At 38.2% G+C, this 16,036-nt stretch overlaps 14 non-coding genes across 14 annotated transcripts; all 14 read right to left on the bottom strand.

Annotated features, from left to right (window-relative positions):
* Positions 1–859: 859 nt before the first annotated feature.
* trnaa-cgc lies at positions 860–931 on the bottom strand. Its single transcript has one exon. It is a non-coding gene; the product is annotated as a tRNA-Ala (tRNA).
* Positions 932–2,435: 1,504 nt separating this feature from the next.
* trnat-ugu lies at positions 2,436–2,507 on the bottom strand. Its single transcript has one exon. It is a non-coding gene; the product is annotated as a tRNA-Thr (tRNA).
* Positions 2,508–2,894: 387 nt separating this feature from the next.
* trnaa-cgc lies at positions 2,895–2,966 on the bottom strand. Its single transcript has one exon. It is a non-coding gene; the product is annotated as a tRNA-Ala (tRNA).
* A 1,498-nt stretch (positions 2,967–4,464) lies between these two features.
* On the bottom strand, positions 4,465–4,536 carry trnat-ugu. The gene has a single exon. It is a non-coding gene; the product is annotated as a tRNA-Thr (tRNA).
* Positions 4,537–4,927: 391 nt separating this feature from the next.
* trnaa-cgc lies at positions 4,928–4,999 on the bottom strand. Its single transcript has one exon. It is a non-coding gene; the product is annotated as a tRNA-Ala (tRNA).
* Positions 5,000–6,496: 1,497 nt separating this feature from the next.
* On the bottom strand, positions 6,497–6,568 carry trnat-ugu. Its single transcript has one exon. It is a non-coding gene; the product is annotated as a tRNA-Thr (tRNA).
* Positions 6,569–6,959: 391 nt separating this feature from the next.
* Positions 6,960–7,031, bottom strand: trnaa-cgc. Its single transcript has one exon. It is a non-coding gene; the product is annotated as a tRNA-Ala (tRNA).
* Positions 7,032–8,528: 1,497 nt separating this feature from the next.
* Positions 8,529–8,600, bottom strand: trnat-ugu. Its single transcript has one exon. It is a non-coding gene; the product is annotated as a tRNA-Thr (tRNA).
* A 391-nt stretch (positions 8,601–8,991) lies between these two features.
* On the bottom strand, positions 8,992–9,063 carry trnaa-cgc. Its single transcript has one exon. It is a non-coding gene; the product is annotated as a tRNA-Ala (tRNA).
* Positions 9,064–11,014: 1,951 nt separating this feature from the next.
* Positions 11,015–11,086, bottom strand: trnaa-cgc. The gene has a single exon. It is a non-coding gene; the product is annotated as a tRNA-Ala (tRNA).
* Positions 11,087–12,592: 1,506 nt separating this feature from the next.
* On the bottom strand, positions 12,593–12,664 carry trnat-ugu. The gene has a single exon. It is a non-coding gene; the product is annotated as a tRNA-Thr (tRNA).
* A 378-nt stretch (positions 12,665–13,042) lies between these two features.
* On the bottom strand, positions 13,043–13,114 carry trnaa-cgc. The gene has a single exon. It is a non-coding gene; the product is annotated as a tRNA-Ala (tRNA).
* A 1,504-nt stretch (positions 13,115–14,618) lies between these two features.
* trnat-ugu lies at positions 14,619–14,690 on the bottom strand. The gene has a single exon. It is a non-coding gene; the product is annotated as a tRNA-Thr (tRNA).
* A 387-nt stretch (positions 14,691–15,077) lies between these two features.
* On the bottom strand, positions 15,078–15,149 carry trnaa-cgc. Its single transcript has one exon. It is a non-coding gene; the product is annotated as a tRNA-Ala (tRNA).
* Positions 15,150–16,036: the final 887 nt, after the last annotated feature.

Genomic DNA, 16,036 nt, shown 5'->3' on the forward strand with positions numbered 1-16,036 from the left:
TCGTCCTTTACCCGGCTGGCTTGAGACCGGCAAAAGTGAACCAAAAGAGACATACTGGCGGAGCGGAGCTACTTAGTTTTTCATGACCTTTTTATTTTATTCTTTGTTTTTAGTTTTTCAGTTTAGTTTTCTTAATTTGTTTTGGTTTTTAACCTTATGGTCCACTTAGGAGCCTAAAACATTTGACATTTTTAACCTTAACATTTAGAAAAAAGAAATGGTATACAATCGACATTAGCAATCTAAATGGACCAAAAAGAGACAATAGAAAAAAATGGCAATGGCAATGTGAGAAAATTACGGTAACTAGTCTGGCTCTAAATCAGGTTAATTGTGTTTTTTTTTTTGTGTAAGCCAGGGCGGGATCAGCCAGCGGCAGCTTCCCGCATGTGCGATTCATTTGCAGTCTGGACGCAATTGACCTTTTCTTTACACTGTTCTAATGAAAGTACATTTTCATAATATCAGCTAGCTTCCATAAACGTCAAACAAGGATTGAACCCACGTGCTTCAGTTTACAAAAACAGATGACTTAGCACATCTATTTCCTTATTAAAATGTCAACATTCTGGAAAGTGGGAGTTGTGCAAATGCTAATTTAACAACTAAATATACTCATCAGAGAAGTTGTGGATTAACTTCAGACCACATACACTTCAAGTATTAGCTCTACCGTAGAGACACATCCCCTTACAATATATTAGCAGGGTTGCCATATTGAGACAACTTGCCTTTTCTTCAAATTCCTCCAGTTAAAGAACTTCTCCATGGTACCAGCTAATTTTCAGTAAGTTTCAGTTTCCTGCTGAGAATTTCAACATTCTGGAAAGTAGGAGATGGGCCATTGCAAAGGTTTCAATGGAGAAGCTGGGGATTGAACCCAGGACCTCATACATGCGAAGCATGCACTCTACCACTGAGCTACATCCCCTTTCTGAGAAAAAGAGAAATGTTTCTTGTTTTTTTAAATTTCACCTTTATATAACCAGGTAAGCTAGTTGAGAACAAGTTTTCATTTACAACTGCGACCTAGCCAAGATAAAGGAAAGCAGCGCAACACAAACAACAACACAGAGTTACAGATGGAATAATAAAGAGTACAGTCAATAACACAATAGAAGAAAAAAAAGAAAGTCTATATACAGTGCGTGCAAATGGAGGTAGGGCAATAAATAGGCCATAGTAGCGAAGTAATTACAATTTAGCAAATGAACACTGGAGTGATAGATGAGCAAATGATGATGTGCAAGTAGAAATACTGGTGTGCAAAGAGCAGAATGTAAATTAAAACAATATGGGGATGAGGTAGGTAGATTGGGTGGGCTATTTACAGATGGGCTATGTACAGCTGCAGCGATCAGTTAGCTGCTCAGATAGCCGATGTTTAAAGTCAGCAGTGTTGCCAACACCTCAGTAAGGAAAGTAGCTATTGGCTGTCCTAAAAGTCGCTAGAAGTTGCTAAAACATGTCATCACCTAATTTGCAGAATTGGCAATGTGCATGTAAATGTGAAGGACACTGTAGGAGTGAGTAATAACATTGTGGGAGAGACAAAAAGTGAGTAAAAAACTCCCTAAATATGTTTGGAACTACAAATGAACTTTCTTCTGTCGATCCTTGTTTTTTTATGATACAATTCCAACCCTCGTCCTTTACCCGGCTGGCTTGAGACCGGCAAAAGTGAACCAAAAGAGACATACTGGCGGAGCGGAGCTACTTAGTTTTTCATGACCTTTTTATTTTATTCTTTGTTTTTAGTTTTTCAGTTTAGTTTTCTTAATTTGTTTTGGTTTTTAACCTTATGGTCCACTTAGGAGCCTAAAACATTTGACATTTTTAACCTTAACATTTAGAAAAAAGAAATGGTATACAATCGACATTAGCAATCTAAATGGACCAAAAAGAGACAATAGAAAAAAATGGCAATGGCAATGTGAGAAAATTACGGTAACTAGTCTGGCTCTAAATCAGGTTAATTGTGTTTTTTTTTTTGTGTAAGCCAGGGCGGGATCAGCCAGCGGCAGCTTCCCGCATGTGCGATTCATTTGCAGTCTGGACGCAATTGACCTTTTCTTTACACTGTTCTAATGAAAGTACATTTTCATAATATCAGCTAGCTTCCATAAACGTCAAACAAGGATTGAACCCACGTGCTTCAGTTTACAAAAACAGATGACTTAGCACATCTATTTCCTTATTAAAATGTCAACATTCTGGAAAGTGGGAGTTGTGCAAATGCTAATTTAACAACTAAATATACTCATCAGAGAAGTTGTGGATTAACTTCAGACCACATACACTTCAAGTATTAGCTCTACCGTAGAGACACATCCCCTTACAATATATTAGCAGGGTTGCCATATTGAGACAACTTGCCTTTTCTTCAAATTCCTCCAGTTAAAGAACCTCTCCATGGTACCAGCTAATTTTCAGTAAGGCACAGATGGGATTTGAACCCATGATCTTTGGTTTACAAGACCAACGCCTTGCCACTTGGCCACCATGCCAATCTATGCTGCAAAATATTTATCAACATTCTGGAAAGTAGTAGTTGTGTAATGTGAATTTGGCACACAAATAAACTCAGTGGAGAACCTTGGGAACCAAGGACCTCATGCATAAATAGCATGCACTCCCCCTCTGAGCTTCCATCCCATTTTATTTGCAGGTAAAATGCAATATTAATACAATGCACTTTTTATATACACCACTCCATTGAATCTACAATGAAATGATAGCAGCAATTCTTAATACAAGTATGGACAGTCATCAAACCCATGAACTTCAGTTTTTGAAAATGATGCAATTGAAGTTGGCAACCATACCACTTCTGTTTCCTGCTGAGAATTTCAACATTCTGGAAAGTAGGAGATGGGCCATTGCAAAGGTTTCAATGGAGAAGCTGGGGATTGAACCCAGGACCTCATACATGCGAAGCATGCGCTCTACCACTGAGCTACATCCCCTTTCTGAGAAAAAGAGAAATGTTTCTTGTTTTTTTAAATTTCACCTTTATATAACCAGGTAAGCTAGTTGAGAACAAGTTTTCATTTACAACTGCGACCTAGCCAAGATAAAGGAAAGCAGCGCAACACAAACAACAACACAGAGTTACAGATGGAATAATAAAGAGTACAGTCAATAACACAATAGAAGAAAAAAAAGAAAGTCTATATACAGTGCGTGCAAATGGAGGTAGGGCAATAAATAGGCCATAGTAGCGAAGTAATTACAATTTAGCAAATGAACACTGGAGTGATAGATGAGCAAATGATGATGTGCAAGTAGAAATACTGGTGTGCAAAGAGCAGAATGTAAATTAAAACAATATGGGGATGAGGTAGGTAGATTGGGTGGGCTATTTACAGATGGGCTATGTACAGCTGCAGCGATCAGTTAGCTGCTCAGATAGCCGATGTTTAAAGTCAGCAGTGTTGCCAACACCTCAGTAAGGAAAGTAGCTATTGGCTGTCCTAAAAGTCGCTAGAAGTTGCTAAAACATGTCATCACCTAATTTGCAGAATTGGCAATGTGCATGTAAATGTGAAGGACACTGTAGGAGTGAGTAATAACATTGTGGGAGAGACAAAAAGTGAGTAAAAAACTCCCTAAATATGTTTGGAACTACAAATGAACTTTCTTCTGTCGATCCTTGTTTTTTTATGATACAATTCCAACCCTCGTCCTTTACCCGGCTGGCTTGAGACCGGCAAAAGTGAACCAAAAGAGACATACTGGCGGAGCGGAGCTACTTAGTTTTTCATGACCTTTTTATTTTATTCTTTGTTTTTAGTTTTTCAGTTTAGTTTTCTTAATTTGTTTTGGTTTTTAACCTTATGGTCCACTTAGGAGCCTAAAACATTTGACATTTTTAACCTTAACATTTAGAAAAAAGAAATGGTATACAATCGACATTAGCAATCTAAATGGACCAAAAAGAGACAATAGAAAAAAATGGCAATGGCAATGTGAGAAAATTACGGTAACTAGTCTGACTCTAAATCAGGTTAATTGTGTTTTTTTTTGTTGTGTAAGCCAGGGCGGGATCAGCCAGCGGCAGCTTCCCGCATGTGCGATTCATTTGCAGTCTGGACGCAATTGACCTTTTCTTTACACTGTTCTAATGAAAGTACATTTTCATAATATCAGCTAGCTTCCATAAACGTCAAACAAGGATTGAACCCACGTGCTTCAGTTTACAAAAACAGATGACTTAGCACATCTATTTCCTTATTAAAATGTCAACATTCTGGAAAGTGGGAGTTGTGCAAATGCTAATTTAACAACTAAATATACTCATCAGAGAAGTTGTGGATTAACTTCAGACCACATACACTTCAAGTATTAGCTCTACCGTAGAGACACATCCCCTTACAATATATTAGCAGGGTTGCCATATTGAGACAACTTGCCTTTTCTTCAAATTCCTCCAGTTAAAGAACTGGTTCCAGCTAATTTTCATTAAGGCACAGATGGGATTTGAACCCATGAACTTTGGTTTACAAGACCGACGCCTTGCCACTTGGCCACCATGCCAATCTACGCTGCAAAATATTTATCAACATTCTGGAAAGTAGTAGTTGTGTAATGTGAATTTGGCACACAAATAAACTCAGTGGAGAACCTTGGGATTGAACCAAGGACCTCATGCATAAATAGCATGCACTCCCCCTCTGAGTTTCCATCCCATTTTATTTGCAGGTAAAATGCAATATTAATACAATGTACTTTTTATATACACCACTCCATTGAATCTACAATGAAATGATAGCAGCAATTCTTAATACAAGTATGGACAGTCATCGAACCCATGAACTTCAGTTTTTGAAAATTATGCAATTGAAGTTGGCAACCATACCACTTCTGTTTCCTGCTGAGAATTTCAACATTCTGGAAAGTAGGAGATGGGCCATTGCAAAGGTTTCAATGGAGAAGCTGGGGATTGAACCCAGGACCTCATACATGCGAAGCATGCGCTCTACCACTGAGCTACATCCCCTTCCTGGGAAAAGGAGAAATGTTTCTTGTTTTTTTAAATTTCACCTTTATATAACCAGGTAAGCTAGTTGAGAACAAGTTTTCATTTACAACTGCGACCTAGCCAAGATAAAGGAAAGCAGCGCAACACAAACAACAACACAGAGTTACAGATGGAATAATAAAGAGTACAGTCAATAACACAATAGAAGAAAAAAAAGAAAGTCTATATACAGTGCGTGCAAATGGAGGTAGGGCAATAAATAGGCCATAGTAGCGAAGTAATTACAATTTAGCAAATGAACACTGGAGTGATAGATGAGCAAATGATGATGTGCAAGTAGAAATACTGGTGTGCAAAGAGCAGAATGTAAATTAAAACAATATGGGGATGAGGTAGGTAGATTGGGTGGGCTATTTACAGATGGGCTATGTACAGCTGCAGCGATCAGTTAGCTGCTCAGATAGCCGATGTTTAAAGTCAGCAGTGTTGCCAACACCTCAGTAAGGAAAGTAGCTATTGGCTGTCCTAAAAGTCGCTAGAAGTTGCTAAAACATGTCATCACCTAATTTGCAGAATTGGCAATGTGCATGTAAATGTGAAGGACACTGTAGGAGTGAGTAATAACATTGTGGGAGAGACAAAAAGTGAGTAAAAAACTCCCTAAATATGTTTGGAACTACAAATGAACTTTCTTCTGTCGATCCTTGTTTTTTTATGATACAATTCCAACCCTCGTCCTTTACCCGGCTGGCTTGAGACCGGCAAAAGTGAACCAAAAGAGACATACTGGCGGAGCGGAGCTACTTAGTTTTTCATGACCTTTTTATTTTATTCTTTGTTTTTAGTTTTTCAGTTTAGTTTTCTTAATTTGTTTTGGTTTTTAACCTTATGGTCCACTTAGGAGCCTAAAACATTTGACATTTTTAACCTTAACATTTAGAAAAAAGAAATGGTATACAATCGACATTAGCAATCTAAATGGACCAAAAAGAGACAATAGAAAAAAATGGCAATGGCAATGTGAGAAAATTACGGTAACTAGTCTGGCTCTAAATCAGGTTAATTGTGTTTTTTTTTTTGTGTAAGCCAGGGCGGGATCAGCCAGCGGCAGCTTCCCGCATGTGCGATTCATTTGCAGTCTGGACGCAATTGACCTTTTCTTTACACTGTTCTAATGAAAGTACATTTTCATAATATCAGCTAGCTTCCATAAACGTCAAACAAGGATTGAACCCACGTGCTTCAGTTTACAAAAACAGATGACTTAGCACATCTATTTCCTTATTAAAATGTCAACATTCTGGAAAGTGGGAGTTGTGCAAATGCTAATTTAACAACTAAATATACTCATCAGAGAAGTTGTGGATTAACTTCAGACCACATACACTTCAAGTATTAGCTCTACCGTAGAGACACATCCCCTTACAATATATTAGCAGGGTTGCCATATTGAGACAACTTGCCTTTTCTTCAAATTCCTCCAGTTAAAGAACTGGTTCCAGCTAATTTTCATTAAGGCACAGATGGGATTTGAACCCATGAACTTTGGTTTACAAGACCGACGCCTTGCCACTTGGCCACCATGCCAATCTACGCTGCAAAATATTTATCAACATTCTGGAAAGTAGTAGTTGTGTAATGTGAATTTGGCACACAAATAAACTCAGTGGAGAACCTTGGGATTGAACCAAGGACCTCATGCATAAATAGCATGCACTCCCCCTCTGAGTTTCCATCCCATTTTATTTGCAGGTAAAATGCAATATTAATACAATGTACTTTTTATATACACCACTCCATTGAATCTACAATGAAATGATAGCAGCAATTCTTAATACAAGTATGGACAGTCATCGAACCCATGAACTTCAGTTTTTGAAAATTATGCAATTGAAGTTGGCAACCATACCACTTCTGTTTCCTGCTGAGAATTTCAACATTCTGGAAAGTAGGAGATGGGCCATTGCAAAGGTTTCAATGGAGAAGCTGGGGATTGAACCCAGGACCTCATACATGCGAAGCATGCGCTCTACCACTGAGCTACATCCCCTTCCTGGGAAAAGGAGAAATGTTTCTTGTTTTTTTAAATTTCACCTTTATATAACCAGGTAAGCTAGTTGAGAACAAGTTTTCATTTACAACTGCGACCTAGCCAAGATAAAGGAAAGCAGCGCAACACAAACAACAACACAGAGTTACAGATGGAATAATAAAGAGTACAGTCAATAACACAATAGAAGAAAAAAAAGAAAGTCTATATACAGTGCGTGCAAATGGAGGTAGGGCAATAAATAGGCCATAGTAGCGAAGTAATTACAATTTAGCAAATGAACACTGGAGTGATAGATGAGCAAATGATGATGTGCAAGTAGAAATACTGGTGTGCAAAGAGCAGAATGTAAATTAAAACAATATGGGGATGAGGTAGGTAGATTGGGTGGGCTATTTACAGATGGGCTATGTACAGCTGCAGCGATCAGTTAGCTGCTCAGATAGCCGATGTTTAAAGTCAGCAGTGTTGCCAACACCTCAGTAAGGAAAGTAGCTATTGGCTGTCCTAAAAGTCGCTAGAAGTTGCTAAAACATGTCATCACCTAATTTGCAGAATTGGCAATGTGCATGTAAATGTGAAGGACACTGTAGGAGTGAGTAATAACATTGTGGGAGAGACAAAAAGTGAGTAAAAAACTCCCTAAATATGTTTGGAACTACAAATGAACTTTCTTCTGTCGATCCTTGTTTTTTTATGATACAATTCCAACCCTCGTCCTTTACCCGGCTGGCTTGAGACCGGCAAAAGTGAACCAAAAGAGACATACTGGCGGAGCGGAGCTACTTAGTTTTTCATGACCTTTTTATTTTATTCTTTGTTTTTAGTTTTTCAGTTTAGTTTTCTTAATTTGTTTTGGTTTTTAACCTTATGGTCCACTTAGGAGCCTAAAACATTTGACATTTTTAACCTTAACATTTAGAAAAAAGAAATGGTATACAATCGACATTAGCAATCTAAATGGACCAAAAAGAGACAATAGAAAAAAATGGCAATGGCAATGTGAGAAAATTACGGTAACTAGTCTGGCTCTAAATCAGGTTAATTGTGTTTTTTTTTTTGTGTAAGCCAGGGCGGGATCAGCCAGCGGCAGCTTCCCGCATGTGCGATTCATTTGCAGTCTGGACGCAATTGACCTTTTCTTTACACTGTTCTAATGAAAGTACATTTTCATAATATCAGCTAGCTTCCATAAACGTCAAACAAGGATTGAACCCACGTGCTTCAGTTTACAAAAACAGATGACTTAGCACATCTATTTCCTTATTAAAATGTCAACATTCTGGAAAGTGGGAGTTGTGCAAATGCTAATTTAACAACTAAATATACTCATCAGAGAAGTTGTGGATTAACTTCAGACCACATACACTTCAAGTATTAGCTCTACCGTAGAGACACATCCCCTTACAATATATTAGCAGGGTTGCCATATTGAGACAACTTGCCTTTTCTTCAAATTCCTCCAGTTAAAGAACTGGTTCCAGCTAATTTTCATTAAGGCACAGATGGGATTTGAACCCATGAACTTTGGTTTACAAGACCGACGCCTTGCCACTTGGCCACCATGCCAATCTACGCTGCAAAATATTTATCAACATTCTGGAAAGTAGTAGTTGTGTAATGTGAATTTGGCACACAAATAAACTCAGTGGAGAACCTTGGGATTGAACCAAGGACCTCATGCATAAATAGCATGCACTCCCCCTCTGAGTTTCCATCCCATTTTATTTGCAGGTAAAATGCAATATTAATACAATGTACTTTTTATATACACCACTCCATTGAATCTACAATGAAATGATAGCAGCAATTCTTAATACAAGTATGGACAGTCATCGAACCCATGAACTTCAGTTTTTGAAAATTATGCAATTGAAGTTGGCAACCATACCACTTCTGTTTCCTGCTGAGAATTTCAACATTCTGGAAAGTAGGAGATGGGCCATTGCAAAGGTTTCAATGGAGAAGCTGGGGATTGAACCCAGGACCTCATACATGCGAAGCATGCGCTCTACCACTGAGCTACATCCCCTTCCTGGGAAAAGGAGAAATGTTTCTTGTTTTTTTAAATTTCACCTTTATATAACCAGGTAAGCTAGTTGAGAACAAGTTTTCATTTACAACTGCGACCTAGCCAAGATAAAGGAAAGCAGCGCAACACAAACAACAACACAGAGTTACAGATGGAATAATAAAGAGTACAGTCAATAACACAATAGAAGAAAAAAAAGAAAGTCTATATACAGTGCGTGCAAATGGAGGTAGGGCAATAAATAGGCCATAGTAGCGAAGTAATTACAATTTAGCAAATGAACACTGGAGTGATAGATGAGCAAATGATGATGTGCAAGTAGAAATACTGGTGTGCAAAGAGCAGAATGTAAATTAAAACAATATGGGGATGAGGTAGGTAGATTGGGTGGGCTATTTACAGATGGGCTATGTACAGCTGCAGCGATCAGTTAGCTGCTCAGATAGCCGATGTTTAAAGTCAGCAGTGTTGCCAACACCTCAGTAAGGAAAGTAGCTATTGGCTGTCCTAAAAGTCGCTAGAAGTTGCTAAAACATGTCATCACCTAATTTGCAGAATTGGCAATGTGCATGTAAATGTGAAGGACACTGTAGGAGTGAGTAATAACATTGTGGGAGAGACAAAAAGTGAGTAAAAAACTCCCTAAATATGTTTGGAACTACAAATGAACTTTCTTCTGTCGATCCTTGTTTTTTTATGATACAATTCCAACCCTCGTCCTTTACCCGGCTGGCTTGAGACCGGCAAAAGTGAACCAAAAGAGACATACTGGCGGAGCGGAGCTACTTAGTTTTTCATGACCTTTTTATTTTATTCTTTGTTTTTAGTTTTTCAGTTTAGTTTTCTTAATTTGTTTTGGTTTTTAACCTTATGGTCCACTTAGGAGCCTAAAACATTTGACATTTTTAACCTTAACATTTAGAAAAAAGAAATGGTATACAATCGACATTAGCAATCTAAATGGACCAAAAAGAGACAATAGAAAAAAATGGCAATGGCAATGTGAGAAAATTACGGTAACTAGTCTGGCTCTAAATCAGGTTAATTGTGTTTTTTTTTGTTGTGTAAGCCAGGGCGGGATCAGCCAGCGGCAGCTTCCCGCATGTGCGATTCATTTGCAGTCTGGACGCAATTGACCTTTTCTTTACACTGTTCTAATGAAAGTACATTTTCATAATATCAGCTAGCTTCCATAAACGTCAAACAAGGATTGAACCCACGTGCTTCAGTTTACAAAAACAGATGACTTAGCACATCTATTTCCTTATTAAAATGTCAACATTCTGGAAAGTGGGAGTTGTGCAAATGCTAATTTAACAACTAAATATACTCATCAGAGAAGTTGTGGATTAACTTCAGACCACATACACTTCAAGTATTAGCTCTACCGTAGAGACACATCCCCTTACAATATATTAGCAGGGTTGCCATATTGAGACAACTTGCCTTTTCTTCAAATTCCTCCAGTTAAAGAACCTCTCCATGGTACCAGCTAATTTTCAGTAAGGCACAGTTGGGATTTGAACCCATGATCTTCGCTTTACAAGACCGACGACTTGCCACTTGGCCACCATGCCAATCTACGCTGCAAAATATTCATCAACATTCTGGAAAGTAGTAGTTGTGTAATGTGAATTTGGCACACAAATAAACTCAGTGGAGAACCTTGGGATTGAACCAAGGACCTCATGCATAAATAGCATGAGCTTCCATCCCATTTTATTTGCAGGTAAAATGCAATATTAATACAATGTACTTTTTATATACACCACTCCATTGAATCTACAATGAAATGATAGCAGCAATTCTTAATACAAGTATGGACAGTCATCGAACCCATGAACTTCAGTTTTTGAAAATGATGCAATTGAAGTTGGCATACCACTTCTGTTTCCTGCTGAGAATTTCAGCATTCTGGAAAGTAGGAGATGGGCCATTGCAAAGGTTTCAATGGAGAAGCTGGGGATTGAACCCAGGACCTCATACATGCGAAGCATGCGCTCTACCACTGAGCTACATCCCCTTTCTTGGAAAAAGAGAAATGTTTCTTGTTTTTTTAAATTTCACCTTTATATAACCAGGTAAGCTAGTTGAGAACAAGCTTTCATTTACAACTGCGACCTAGCCAAGATAAAGGAAAGCAGCGCAACACAAACAACAACACAGAGTTACAGATGGAATAATAAAGAGTACAGTCAATAACACAATAGAAGAAAAAAAAGAAAGTCTATATACAGTGCGTGCAAATGGAGGTAGGGCAATAAATAGGCCATAGTAGCGAAGTAATTACAATTTAGCAAATGAACACTGGAGTGATAGATGAGCAAATGATGATGTGCAAGTAGAAATACTGGTGTGCAAAGAGCAGAATGTAAATTAAAACAATATGGGGATGAGGTAGGTAGATTGGGTGGGCTATTTACAGATGGGCTATGTACAGCTGCAGCGATCAGTTAGCTGCTCAGATAGCCGATGTTTAAAGTCAGCAGTGTTGCCAACACCTCAGTAAGGAAAGTAGCTATTGGCTGTCCTAAAAGTCGCTAGAAGTTGCTAAAACATGTCATCACCTAATTTGCAGAATTGGCAATGTGCATGTAAATGTGAAGGACACTGTAGGAGTGAGTATTAACATTGTGGGAGAGACAAAAAGTGAGTAAAAAACTCCCTAAATATGTTTGGAACTACAAATGAACTTTCTTCTGTCGATCCTTGTTTTTTTATGATACAATTCCAACCCTCGTCCTTTACCCGGCTGGCTTGAGACCGGCAAAAGTGAACCAAAAGAGACATACTGGCGGAGCGGAGCTACTTAGTTTTTCATGACCTTTTTATTTTATTCTTTGTTTTTAGTTTTTCAGTTTAGTTTTCTTAATTTGTTTTGGTTTTTAACCTTATGGTCCACTTAGGAGCCTAAAACATTTGACATTTTTAACCTTAACATTTAGAAAAAAGAAATGGTATACAATCGACATTAGCAATCTAAATGGACCAAAAAGAGACAATAGAAAAAAATGGCAATGGCAATGTGAGAAAATTACGGTAACTAGTCTGGCTCTAAATCAGGTTAATTGTGTTTTTTTTTTGTTGTGTAAGCCAGGGCGGGATCAGCCAGCGGCAGCTTCCCGCATGTGCGATTCATTTGCAGTCTGGACGCAATTGACCTTTTCTTTACACTGTTCTAATGAAAGTACATTTTCATAATATCAGCTAGCTTCCATAAACGTCAAACAAGGATTGAACCCACGTGCTTCAGTTTACAAAAACAGATGACTTAGCACATCTATTTCCTTATTAAAATGTCAACATTCTGGAAAGTGGGAGTTGTGCAAATGCTAATTTAACAACTAAATATACTCATCAGAGAAGTTGTGGATTAACTTCAGACCACATACACTTCAAGTATTAGCTCTACCGTAGAGACACATCCCCTTACAATATATTAGCAGGGTTGCCATATTGAGACAACTTGCCTTTTCTTCAAATTCCTCCAGTTAAAGAACCTCTCCATGGTACCAGCTAATTTTCAGTAAGGCACAGATGGGATTTGAACCCATGATCTTCGGTTTACAAGACCAACGACTTGCCACTTGGCCACCATGCCAACCTACGCTGCAAAACGTTCATCAACATTCTGGAAAGTAGTAGTTGTGTAATGTGAATTTGGCACACAAATAAACTCAGTGGAGAACCTTGGGATTGAACCAAGGACCTCATGCATAAATAGCATGAGCTTCCATCCCATTTTATTTGCAGGTAAAATGCAATATTAATACAATGTACTTTTTATATACACCACTCCATTGAATCTACAATGAAATGATAGCAGCAATTCTTAATACAAGTATGGACAGTCATCAAACCCATGAACTTCAGTTTTTGAAAATGATGCAATTGAAGTTGGCAACCATACCACTTCTGTTTCCTGCTGAGAATTTCAACATTCTGGAAAGTAGGAGATGGGCCATTGCAAAGGTTTCAATGGAGAAGCTGGGGATTGAACCCAGGACCTCATACATGCGAAGCATGCGCTCTACCACTGAGCTACATCCCCTTTCTGAGAAAAAGAGAAATGTTTCTTGTTTTTTTAAATTTCACCTTTATATAACCAGGTAAGCTAGTTGAGAACAAGTTTTCATTTACAACTGCGACCTAGCCAAGATAAAGGAAAGCAGCGCAACACAAACAACAACACAGAGTTACAGATGGAATAATAAAGAGTACAGTCAATAACACAATAGAAGAAAAAAAAGAAAGTCTATATACAGTGCGTGCAAATGGAGGTAGGGCAATAAATAGGCCATAGTAGCGAAGTAATTACAATTTAGCAAATGAACACTGGAGTGATAGATGAGCAAATGATGATGTGCAAGTAGAAATACTGGTGTGCAAAGAGCAGAATGTAAATTAAAACAATATGGGGATGAGGTAGGTAGATTGGGTGGGCTATTTACAGATGGGCTATGTACAGCTGCAGCGATCAGTTAGCTGCTCAGATAGCCGATGTTTAAAGTCAGCAGTGTTGCCAACACCTCAGTAAGGAAAGTAGCTATTGGCTGTCCTAAAAGTCGCTAGAAGTTGCTAAAACATGTCATCACCTAATTTGCAGAATTGGCAATGTGCATGTAAATGTGAAGGACACTGTAGGAGTGAGTAATAACATTGTGGGAGAGACAAAAAGTGAGTAAAAAACTCCCTAAATATGTTTGGAACTACAAATGAACTTTCTTCTGTCGATCCTTGTTTTTTTATGATACAATTCCAACCCTCGTCCTTTACCCGGCTGGCTTGAGACCGGCAAAAGTGAACCAAAAGAGACATACTGGCAGAGCGGAGCTACTTAGTTTTTCATGACCTTTTTATTTTATTCTTTGTTTTTAGTTTTTCAGTTTAGTTTTCTTAATTTGTTTTGGTTTTTAACCTTATGGTCCACTTAGGAGCCTAAAACATTTGACATTTTTAACCTTAACATTTAGAAAAAAGAAATGGTATACAATCGACATTAGCAATCTAAATGGACCAAAAAGAGACAATAGAAAAAAATGGCAATGGCAATGTGAGAAAATTACGGTAACTAGTCTGGCTCTAAATCAGGTTAATTGTGTTTTTTTTTTTGTGTAAGCCAGGGCGGGATCAGCCAGCGGCAGCTTCCCGCATGTGCGATTCATTTGCAGTCTGGACGCAATTGACCTTTTCTTTACACTGTTCTAATGAAAGTACATTTTCATAATATCAGCTAGCTTCCAGAAACGTCAAACAAGGATTGAACCCACGTGCTTCAGTTTACAAAAACAGATGACTTAGCACATCTATTTCCTTATTAAAATGTCAACATTCTGGAAAGTGGGAGTTGTGCAAATGCTAATTTAACAACTAAATATACTCATCAGAGAAGTTGTGGATTAACTTCAGACCACATACACTTCAAGTATTAGCTCTACCGTAGAGACACATCCCCTTACAATATATTAGCAGGGTTGCCATATTGAGACAACTTGCCTTTTCTTCAAATTCCTCCAGTTAAAGAACCTCCCCATGGTACCAGCAAATTTTCAGTAAGGCACAGATGGGATTTGAACCCATGATCTTCGGTTTACAAGACCAACGCCTTGCCACTTGGCCACCATGCCAATCTATGCTGCAAAATATTTATCAACATTCTGGAAAGTAGTAGTTGTGTAATGTGAATTTGGCACACAAATAAACTCAGTGGAGAACCTTGGGAACCAAGGACCTCATGCATAAATAGCATGCACTCCCCCTCTGAGCTTCCATCCCATTTTATTTGCAGGTAAAATGCAATATTAATACAATGTACTTTTTATATACACCACTCCATTGAATCTACAATGAAATGATAGCAGCAATTCTTAATACAAGTATGGACAGTCATCGAACCCATGAACTTCAGTTTTTGAAAATGATGCAATTGAAGTTGGCAACCATACCACTTCTGTTTCCTGCTGAGAATTTCAGCATTCTGGAAAGTAGGAGATGGGCCATTGCAAAGGTTTCAATGGAGAAGCTGGGGATTGAACCCAGGACCTCATACATGCGAAGCATGCGCTCTACCACTGAGCTACATCCCCTTTCTGGGAAAAAGAGAAATGTTTCTTCTTTTTTTAAATTTCACCTTTATATAACCAGGTAAGCTAGTTGAGAACAAGTTTTCATTTACAACTGCGACCTAGCCAAGATAAAGGAAAGCAGCGCAACACAAACAACAACACAGAGTTACAGATGGAATAATAAAGAGTACAGTCAATAACACAATAGAAGAAAAAAAAGAAAGTCTATATACAGTGCGTGCAAATGGAGGTAGGGCAATAAATAGGCCATAGTAGCGAAGTAATTACAATTTAGCAAATGAACACTGGAGTGATAGATGAGCAAATGATGATGTGCAAGTAGAAATACTGGTGTGCAAAGAGCAGAATGTAAATTAAAACAATATGGGGATGAGGTAGGTAGATTGGGTGGGCTATTTACAGATGGGCTATGTACAGCTGCAGCGATCAGTTAGCTGCTCAGATAGCCGATGTTTAAAGTCAGCAGTGTTGCCAACACCTCAGTAAGGAAAGTAGCTATTGGCTGTCCTAAAAGTCGCTAGAAGTTTCTAAAACATGTCATCACCTAATTTGCAGAATTGGCAATGTGCATGTAAATGTGAAGGACACTGTAGGAGTGAGGAATAACATTGTGGGAGAGACAAAAAGTGAGTAAAAAACTCCCTAAATATGTTTGGAACTACAAATGAACTTTCTTCTGTCGATCCTTGTTTTTTTATGATACAATTCCAACCCTCGTCCTTTACCCGGCTGGCTTGAGACCGGCAAAAGTGAACCAAAAGAGACATACTGGCGGAGCGGAGCTACTTAGTTTTTCATGACCTTTTTATTTTATTCTTTGTTTTTAGTTTTTCAGTTTAGTTTTCTTAATTTGTTTTGGTTTTTAACCTTATGGTCCACTTAGGAGC

Source organism: Oncorhynchus mykiss, unplaced genomic scaffold, assembly GCF_013265735.2.
Source record: "Oncorhynchus mykiss isolate Arlee unplaced genomic scaffold, USDA_OmykA_1.1 un_scaffold_265, whole genome shotgun sequence".
Lineage (NCBI taxonomy): Eukaryota > Metazoa > Chordata > Actinopteri > Salmoniformes > Salmonidae > Oncorhynchus > Oncorhynchus mykiss.